This window comes from Gavialis gangeticus, unplaced genomic scaffold, assembly GCF_001723915.1.
Source record: "Gavialis gangeticus isolate Ggan-Ray unplaced genomic scaffold, GavGan_comp1, whole genome shotgun sequence".
In the NCBI taxonomy this organism is placed as follows: domain Eukaryota; kingdom Metazoa; phylum Chordata; order Crocodylia; family Gavialidae; genus Gavialis; species Gavialis gangeticus.
The window spans coordinates 44,923,257-44,931,508 of NW_017728997.1; the positions used below are offsets into that span (position 1 = coordinate 44,923,257).

The 8,252-nt window shown below is 42.0% G+C and overlaps 2 protein-coding genes across 5 annotated transcripts in view; one reads left to right on the forward strand and one right to left on the reverse strand.

Annotated features, from left to right (window-relative positions):
- Nucleotides 1-4,924, reverse strand: part of ASPN (asporin) — an 89,056-nt gene extending 84,132 nt beyond the window's left edge. For both annotated transcript variants that reach the window (XM_019505120.1, XM_019505119.1), the window contains exon 1: nucleotides 4,688-4,924. The gene's annotated coding sequence lies outside the window, so the exon portion shown is untranslated. The remainder of the gene's footprint in view (nucleotides 1-4,687) is intronic.
- The window catches only part of CENPP (centromere protein P), a 484,341-nt gene that overhangs the window by 270,197 nt on the left and 205,892 nt on the right, over nucleotides 1-8,252 (forward strand). The window lies entirely within an intron of this gene.

Sequence of the window (8,252 nt, forward strand, 5' to 3'; positions counted from 1 at the left end):
AGGGTACTGGCAGGGTCCAGGGGCTGTGGGTGGGGAGTGATGGGCAGCAGCAGGGGGTGGGGGGCTATGGGTTGGGAGTGAGGGGCACTGGCACGGACAGGCCCTGACATATTAGGGCTTCTCAGCACCACAAAGCGGGGGGGGGGGCACCTGCAGCTGTACCCATGTCCTGGTGAGCAAATGGGGCAGGAGAAGCTCTGATTTTCCATGTTAAAATACCCAAAATCAAATGTCAACAGTTGCAGGCACTGGTAGGCTTCCAAATCACTATAAAAGTGTAAATATATCAATAAAATATTGTGCTCAACTGGTACCTACATATATAGTAGTGGTGTTTCATTTTAATCACGGAAAAACATGGATTTTGGGGTGTTTTTAGTCTGAAAAGTTGAGATTTTTATCAGAGAATGTGTGATTTTTAAACAGAAAACCAGGATCCCTGCTCATTAAATCTATTGCCTATCATTAAACTGCTGTCAAAAGCAGCACGTGTTCAGTAGTGGGAAGCACCTATGAAGTTAATTAAATGCAGCCAACACTGAGCATGACTATAAGACACATAGCCTGTATTGGGCAAATATACTGATGGGAACACCACAAGGGTAGGTTAATGCAGCGCTGTCTGAATAAGACATATGCTTGTGCCCATTGTGTGCAGTCCCCCCTTAGCACTGACTTTTCGCTCTCATAGAGCTGTGCCTTTCTTTCCCATTTCCAGTGATTCCTGTTTCTTCACCAGCCTTAAATGTCTGGCAAACATCACTGAACAGGGCCCCACACAGTTCACCCAGAATCCCTCTGTAGCCCCCTGTCCCAGCCTGGTGCATATGAGTAGTGTAGCCCCACCCTCCATGAGGACCTCCTGGGCCATGTTCCCCTGCGCCTCATCTGAATATAAATTTTTAGAGAATCCCTGGACTTGTAACAATTTCAGTCATGAGATGGGGGTTAACACATGGATCCTTTGTGGGGGTCGTGTATCTGGAGTATACAGTACACACATAGTGAGTACTGCTAAGCTGTGGGGTCATTATGACTTGAAATACTTTTTACTTCTGGGTCCCAGCCCAGTGAACCATATGGTAAGTCATGAGATTTTTGGCTTTAGATTAATATCATGCACAGTTTGTATTATGTATAAGTAGGTACAAAAGTGCTGCTTAAAAGTGTGCTTATGGAGTATGTGTGCTAAAACCTGCTGTAGTTTCAAAGTAGGTAAACTGCATCAATTCTGGATGAACTAAGTCTATGGGTATTTGTAATAATTTGTCTTAGGCAAATCCCTATAAGATGTTTATTTCAAGGAGAGTGTTTTCAAATGTGCCACTCACTTGCACCTGTTCAGGATAGGTAAGGTCTGACAGTAAGGAAGGGGGAGAGAGGCTGCTGGGGAAAAAAGTTGGGCAAGGGGGGGGTGCAGGCAGAGAACCAGGGGGCTACCTGATGCACCAGATTTGTTTTCCCTGCTGTAGCAGTTGGAATGGGACAAATTCAAGGCAAACCTGCAATAATTAGATTCCATACCTGGAAAATTATAACAAATGTATACATTTTCCATATATAGAATCCAATTATTGGTAGGTCATCTTGTATTCAAGTAATTACGGTATTCAGTTAATCATGCTTTAAGTTGTGACCCAGTTGAGACAAGTAACAGCATGATAAAAGTAGCGATAAGCCACAAATTTATTTTTAAAAATGCATAATAAATTTGTGGCTTGTGCTTATCAACATTAATTGAATGTGTGGCCACGTGCTCCCTTGTGGCTACGAGCCCCATCAAGTGAGGGCATCACCTGCTGCCAGCCCCACAGCTGATGAGGCTTACAGTAGGGCCATGGGTTCCATGCGCTGCGCCAGCTGGACCCTCGTCAGAAGGCTCCCACTGGGGGAGCACATGGAACCCTGCACCTGCTGGGAGCTACCCCAGTTGCAGGAGCCGGTGTGGGGGGAACCCAGGACTGCCATCAGGAGTTTCCTCTCCACGAGCAGTATGGTGTGAGTGTCTGATACTCAATCCCATAATCAGGCCTCCTACAATGCATGTGTAGCATATGCTGCAGGAGGCATGATTGTGTGAGTTGGCTGAGTGCAAGACATTTAGGGATGTTGCATTTTTTTATGTTTTTTTATGCACGCTTTAGGGCTCAAGAAGACATTTTGCGTATGTAAAATCTATTTGAGATCCAGTTAATCCCTGTGCTTTGCTATAAAAAGAGGTGTCTGTTACAACCCAAACCTTAGATAGTCAAACAACATACGTGAGATGAACTTTTCAGTGTTTATAATGTAAGAGTATTACTTATGTATAAATGTTTACTACAGCTGCACCAATACATCGGTCTGATGTCGGATCAGTACCGATTATAAAGAAAATTGGCTGTATTGGAAATTGGCCCAATGGGGCCGATAATTTGGTCAATAAATGCCAGTGCATGCCTGCAGCTGCAGCACAGCGCTCAGCCAGCGAGAGATGCCTCCAGCTGGTAAGTTTGTTGTGGTGGAAGGGGAGGAGGGAGGGAAGGAGCATGGTTACCTTTACTCCACATGGGAATGGACTTCCTTTGTGCTTCAAGGATTGTGTCCTTAAGGAATAACCACTCTTCGTGCACACCTTTTGCCTTCAGTCCCTGGTCCTGCAGAGCGGGGCCTACGGAGGGGGCTGCAACCACTCCAGATTTTGCCGTAGCTGCCTCTCAGCGCTGCTGCCACATGCCTGGCTCTTCCCAGTGTGTTGGGGGGAGGTGAGGTTTAAGCCAGGAAGAGCCAGGGCTGTACGTGGCATGGTGGTGGCAGCACTGGGAGGAAGCCGCCCCCCCATAAGCCGTGTCTTCATCCTCTGCCCCATGTGGGGGGAGGCAGGGGTTGAACAAAGAAAAGCCAGGGCTGCACTGGGCATGCAGCGGTACGCTGGAAGGGAGCTACGGCACAATTTCAGGTGGCTGCAGCCCCCTCCATAGCCCCTGCTCTGAGCCCAGCCCCTGGCAAGAAGAGCCAGGCTACAGCCGACAGCTTTAGCTTGCCCCACGCATATCCGGGGGCACTGCCCACCCCCAAGCACTCCTGGGGTGCAAGCATCAGTGGGAGCTGCCCCCCTCCCCACCGTTGAGCCATGTCTCCATCCCGCGCCTCACCCCACCCTAGCTGGGCAGCACCTACGCCCACCCCTTCCCCTGCCCCTTGCCTCATTGCGGGGAGTGGAGGGATTGATGTGCCCCCCTCCCCTTCCACTGCAATGGACTTACCAGCTAGATGCAGCTCTCCACGCTATATCGGAAATTGGTTTGGTATCGGCCAATATGCCTCCTTAAAAATCGGATATCAGTATTGGCCTCAGAAATCTGTATTGGTGCAGCCCTGATGTTTACATAAATTAAGCTATATACTGCCCAATAAATTGGTATGATTTAAAGGTTAGGGAGTTTCTCTTAATGAGAACTCAAATCAGAATTTTTTTTGTTACAGTTGTGCAGTAACGTTAAAATAGCAAACATAGTAAAAGAGAAAGATAACTAGATTATCAGAGGCATAAAAATTAATTGTTTTGAGATATGTGTGTATGTCCAAAACAAAATGCGTAGATTTCTGCAACTGCCATCTAGCCCTGAAGGCTCTTGCAACTTGTAAGTCATGACATTGAATGAGTTAACAGCAAGACTGTTAAGACTATGTCTTTTTAAGAGCCTTATTTAGAAGGAGCTGCTGTTACCAGTAGCTTGAAGGGAAGCAAGTTTCCTAAACTATTTTTTCCCAGAACAAAATATTTAACTGAGTCAACTATGAAACAGATTTTCTTTGAAGAGAGACAGGGCAAATCTTTGTGTTCATTAGTATCACATATCATTAGTTTGTACGCAGCTTTTGTCCAAAGAAAGGCAAGATCATAGTTGTTGTGAATACTGTATTTAAAAATAGTTTTGCCTCTATTGGTCATTGTTCCATCCAGAAGTAAATGGGTTTATACTTAACTTTTTGTCTGTTGATTCATTTGGCTTAATGCCTAAGATAAATAAATTGAAATCATTTTGGCAATAAGAATATTGTAGGAACTAGCAAATTCTCAAATGTATATTAAACAATAATTATGAGAAATATCTTCTTAAATAAAAACAGCTGATATATTCCTTTCTTTTATGTATGTATGTATTTATTTATTGTAATAGCCATATTATTTGAACTTTGTAAATTAGAGGAATATAAATATATGAGCACTCACGTTGTTTTTACTTTAATAACTGCTCTTTCTTTTCAGATTTTTTAAAAATCCAGGTAAACTAAACCATTTTAATTTTTTTAAGTCTTATAATCATAATTACTCTGTTCCTTATAAAACAGAGATACATGGAGTAAAGTAACTTTGAAGAATCTGTTTATATGATGGCTTTTTAGATGTTCAAAAGTAAAATATGACAAAATACAGTAGATCATGTATCTTATTTTTCGGAGTTGGTTAATACTGGTAATCTAGCTAGAGCACTATTACTGCTGCTCTGTTTTTTGTTATAATTCTAATAAAAGAAAAAATATTGCAACTGCAAAGTACATTTTCAAAAAACATTTTTGAAGAATTTAATACTGCCAACCATTTATTTGCTTTACAGTATTAGTTTGCATATAGTGATTAAAAATCTGTTGCTTAATCCTGTATTGCTGTTTAAATGTGAATAGACATGCAGAAGTAACATACCTTGTAAATTTGATGGTCCTTCCCAAACCAGTGTGATCATCCACCTGAAAAATTTATTTCCAGTTTTGTTTAATTACAAAGAAAATATTAAAGAATTTGAGTGCTGTGAAAAGGTTAGCTTTTTGACAAGGAAAAATTTCACTCTAAATGTTCCTGATCCTCCTGGCACCTTGGGTGATACTTGAGTAAACTGCTTCTAACAGATTAGCCCATTTTAGTACTGAAGAAAGATATTAAGAAGACTTGTTACTACCCATGTGTTTTTCATCACTGCCTGTATCACTGCCAAAACCTCATGCTTAACTCTATGCGTCTAGTAGAAGATTTGGTAAAACCTGAAGTTTAATAATAGGTGGTATGTAGCCATTTGAGGTATGGGGAGGTCCATGCAAATCTACTCCTGATACAAATTTACACTTCTTAGAAATAATATTTACAGTACATTATTCCTTACAGAGTAGAACTCTTCAAACAATATAAGCATGTATTCATTAAAGGAGTAAACCAATAATAATGGATATTATCAATCTGTCAAACCAGCTTAAAGAATAAAGCTGTAAAATGAATATACTGTCTTTTTATGTAGTTATATATAGGTAGGATATCTTAAATTCAATAAATACTTAACAGAATGTTGTCAAAGCAGATAAAGTATACATAAGACTTTTTGATTAAATAATAATCTTCATGGTGTTATACTGAACTGATTTAATTTAATGCACTAAAATGAAGTGTATGCTTACTTCGAACAGTATTTCTTATTTGAACAAGTTTATGACGTTAATAATGGAATAAATACCTGTTGCAGGAATTTTTCTATTTATATAGTCCAGCCTCTTTGGACTTTATTTTGTCAATTGTTACATAAGCTATAATTTTGGGGCTGTGAAAAATAAGTCAGGTTTGCATTATTCATACTACATCATTTATATGCTTTAGTTACAAATAGGGTTGCTTGCTATTCACCTCATAATAAACTGTCTGTTTAAAAGACGGTATGATTCTAATGTGAGTTGCCAACACAACAATTTGTATAGTCAACATACAAATGGCTTGTAATTACATTTTTATGACAACTATATATTGATGCAACTATAGATATTTTGATTCCTTTTTATTCCTTAAATCCTAATTTTTATGTTTCTGATAATCTCATTAAAGAATAGATTTAAAACTTCAGTCCTTTCCCATCTCACAATTCAGTGGGGGCCAGCCTTTTTGGCAGATGTCACAAATTCACCATGAACCCTCACCACTCCAGTCCTCTTCCTATCTGATCTGCTGCTCTGCTTTCTACTTATTTTCCTGCTCCTTGCCCAGTTTGCTGCTTTGCATTCTGCTTCCTGCCCTGTCTGCCACTTCTGTCTGTCCTCTCTCTGGTCTGCCATGTTCCATACACAGAGGCTGCCTGTGCCACTTGTGTCATAACTTGTGTCCAAGTATTTGGATGGAAAGTAATGGTAAGTTCAGGTTGTTTGAAATGACAGTTTGTTTCAGACATTTTGTCACCTGACCCCACTTGTCTTTCCTGCCTGGTGCAGAGTGCTGGACCCCATTATCTTCCAAGTTCCCTTCTGGCCTTACAATTTATGAATAAAAACTATGAACATCTTGGTAATTCTTTGCTGTGTTTTTAGGGGAAAGAGCTGTATTAAATGAAAAATCTACACAAGATAAGGTATATATTACCAGTTCACTGTCCATTTTCATATGTGCCAGACCTCAATAGGTAAATATTATGTCATGATCCTTTAATAGTAAAAGGATGTGGAAGTTCTAGGATGGATAATGCATCTTTTTATTCCCTTTTAATAACAGAGCGCTGATTTGGGGGTGGTTCTTGTTGAAATTATTTTGTAGCAATACTACATCCTCTTGTTTTTCAGCATTTGGGGATTACAGAGACCTGGTGGGACTCCTCACATGATTGGAGTGTAGCCATGGAGGGCTACACCCTGCACAGAAGGGACAGAGTAGGGAGAATAGAGAGAGAGCTGCCTACTTGAGAAAGCAGTACACCTCTCTGAAGGCTGACATTGGCTCCAAAGATAAGCAGCTTGAAATCCTCTGGGTCAAGCTACAGTGGGGCGAGGTGAGAGAAACCTAACTGTAGGCATTTACTACAGGCTGTCAAACCAAGGAGAGGAGCTGGATCTGGAGTTCTCTTGAGAACTGACAGAGGTTGCATGTGCAAGGGACTTGGTTGTCCTGGGTGATTCAAATACCCAGGCATAGATTGGGAGGAACACTTGGCTAGGTCAGATAGTTCATGCAGTTTCCTGACTGATCAAGGAGCTGTTCCTGACCCAGGATGTGCAGGGGCCACCCAGAGGGAATGCTGTCCTAAACTTGGTCTTGGCCAAGGGAGATGATCTGGCTTGAACATTGAAGGTAACCTGGGTGACAGCGACCATGAAATTATCAGGTTAACCATCCGCCACAAAGTCAACAAATCACCCAGCAGGACTGAAGTCCTGGACTTAAAAAAATGCTGACTTTGACAGGCTCAGACCATTAGGAGAGGGGGCGATGCGGAACCAGGAAGGCAAGGCAAAAGGGGTGAATGAAGAGTGGTTGTTGCTCAAGGATATGATCTTCAAAGCACAAAAGAAAAAAATTCCTGCAAAAAGGAAAGGCACCAGAAGGGCTGGCAAGCCCTCCTGGCTTAATAGGGACGTTGTGGTCCTCTTAAAAAAGAAAAAAGAGGTGTATGCACAGTGAAAGCTAGGTATGGTCCTTAAAGAGGACTATACAACAGTGGTCAGCAGTTGTAGGGAAATGATCAGGAAAGCCAAGGCAGAGACTGAGTTTAGGTCAGCTACATATGTCAAGGACAATAAGTCCTTTGTTAGGTATGTAGGCAGTAGAAGGAAAACAAATGGAAGTGTGGGACCCATGCTTAACACCTCAGGACAGCTAGAAACCGACATTCAGGAAAAAACTGAACTGAATGTCCACTTTGCTTCCGTATTTCACCGGACCAAGGGGAAAGTTAAGTGAGAATAAGGCTAATATGGGACATGCTGGGACTGACAGCCTCCCCACTGTGGGTGCTGAGTGGGTGCAATACCAATTAGAAAAGCTAGACATTTCTAAGTTAGCAGGACTGGATGGACTCCATCCGAGAGTGGTGTAGAAGCTGGCTGAGGTCATTGCAGAGCCCCCGGCAAAGCTCTTTCAGAATTCATGGCACACAGGAAATTCCTGAGGATTGGAAGAGGGCCAACATTGTGCCCATCTTCAAGATGGGGAAGAGGGAGGACCCAGGCAACGATAGGCCAATCAGCCTCACCTCTATCCCAGGGAAAATCCTGGAAAAGCTCATTAAAGAATCTACGTGTGATACACTCGTAGAAGGTAAGATTCTGAATGACAGCCAGCATGGATTTGTCGCGGATAGGTTTGTCTTACTAATCTCATCTCCTTATACGACCAGGTCTCTCACCACCTGGACACAGGAGACATGGTAGACATTATATAACTAGACTCCCAAAACGCTTTTGATCTAGTATCCCATGATAGCCTTGTGAGAAAACTGGAAGATTTTGAGCTCAACTGCTTGACG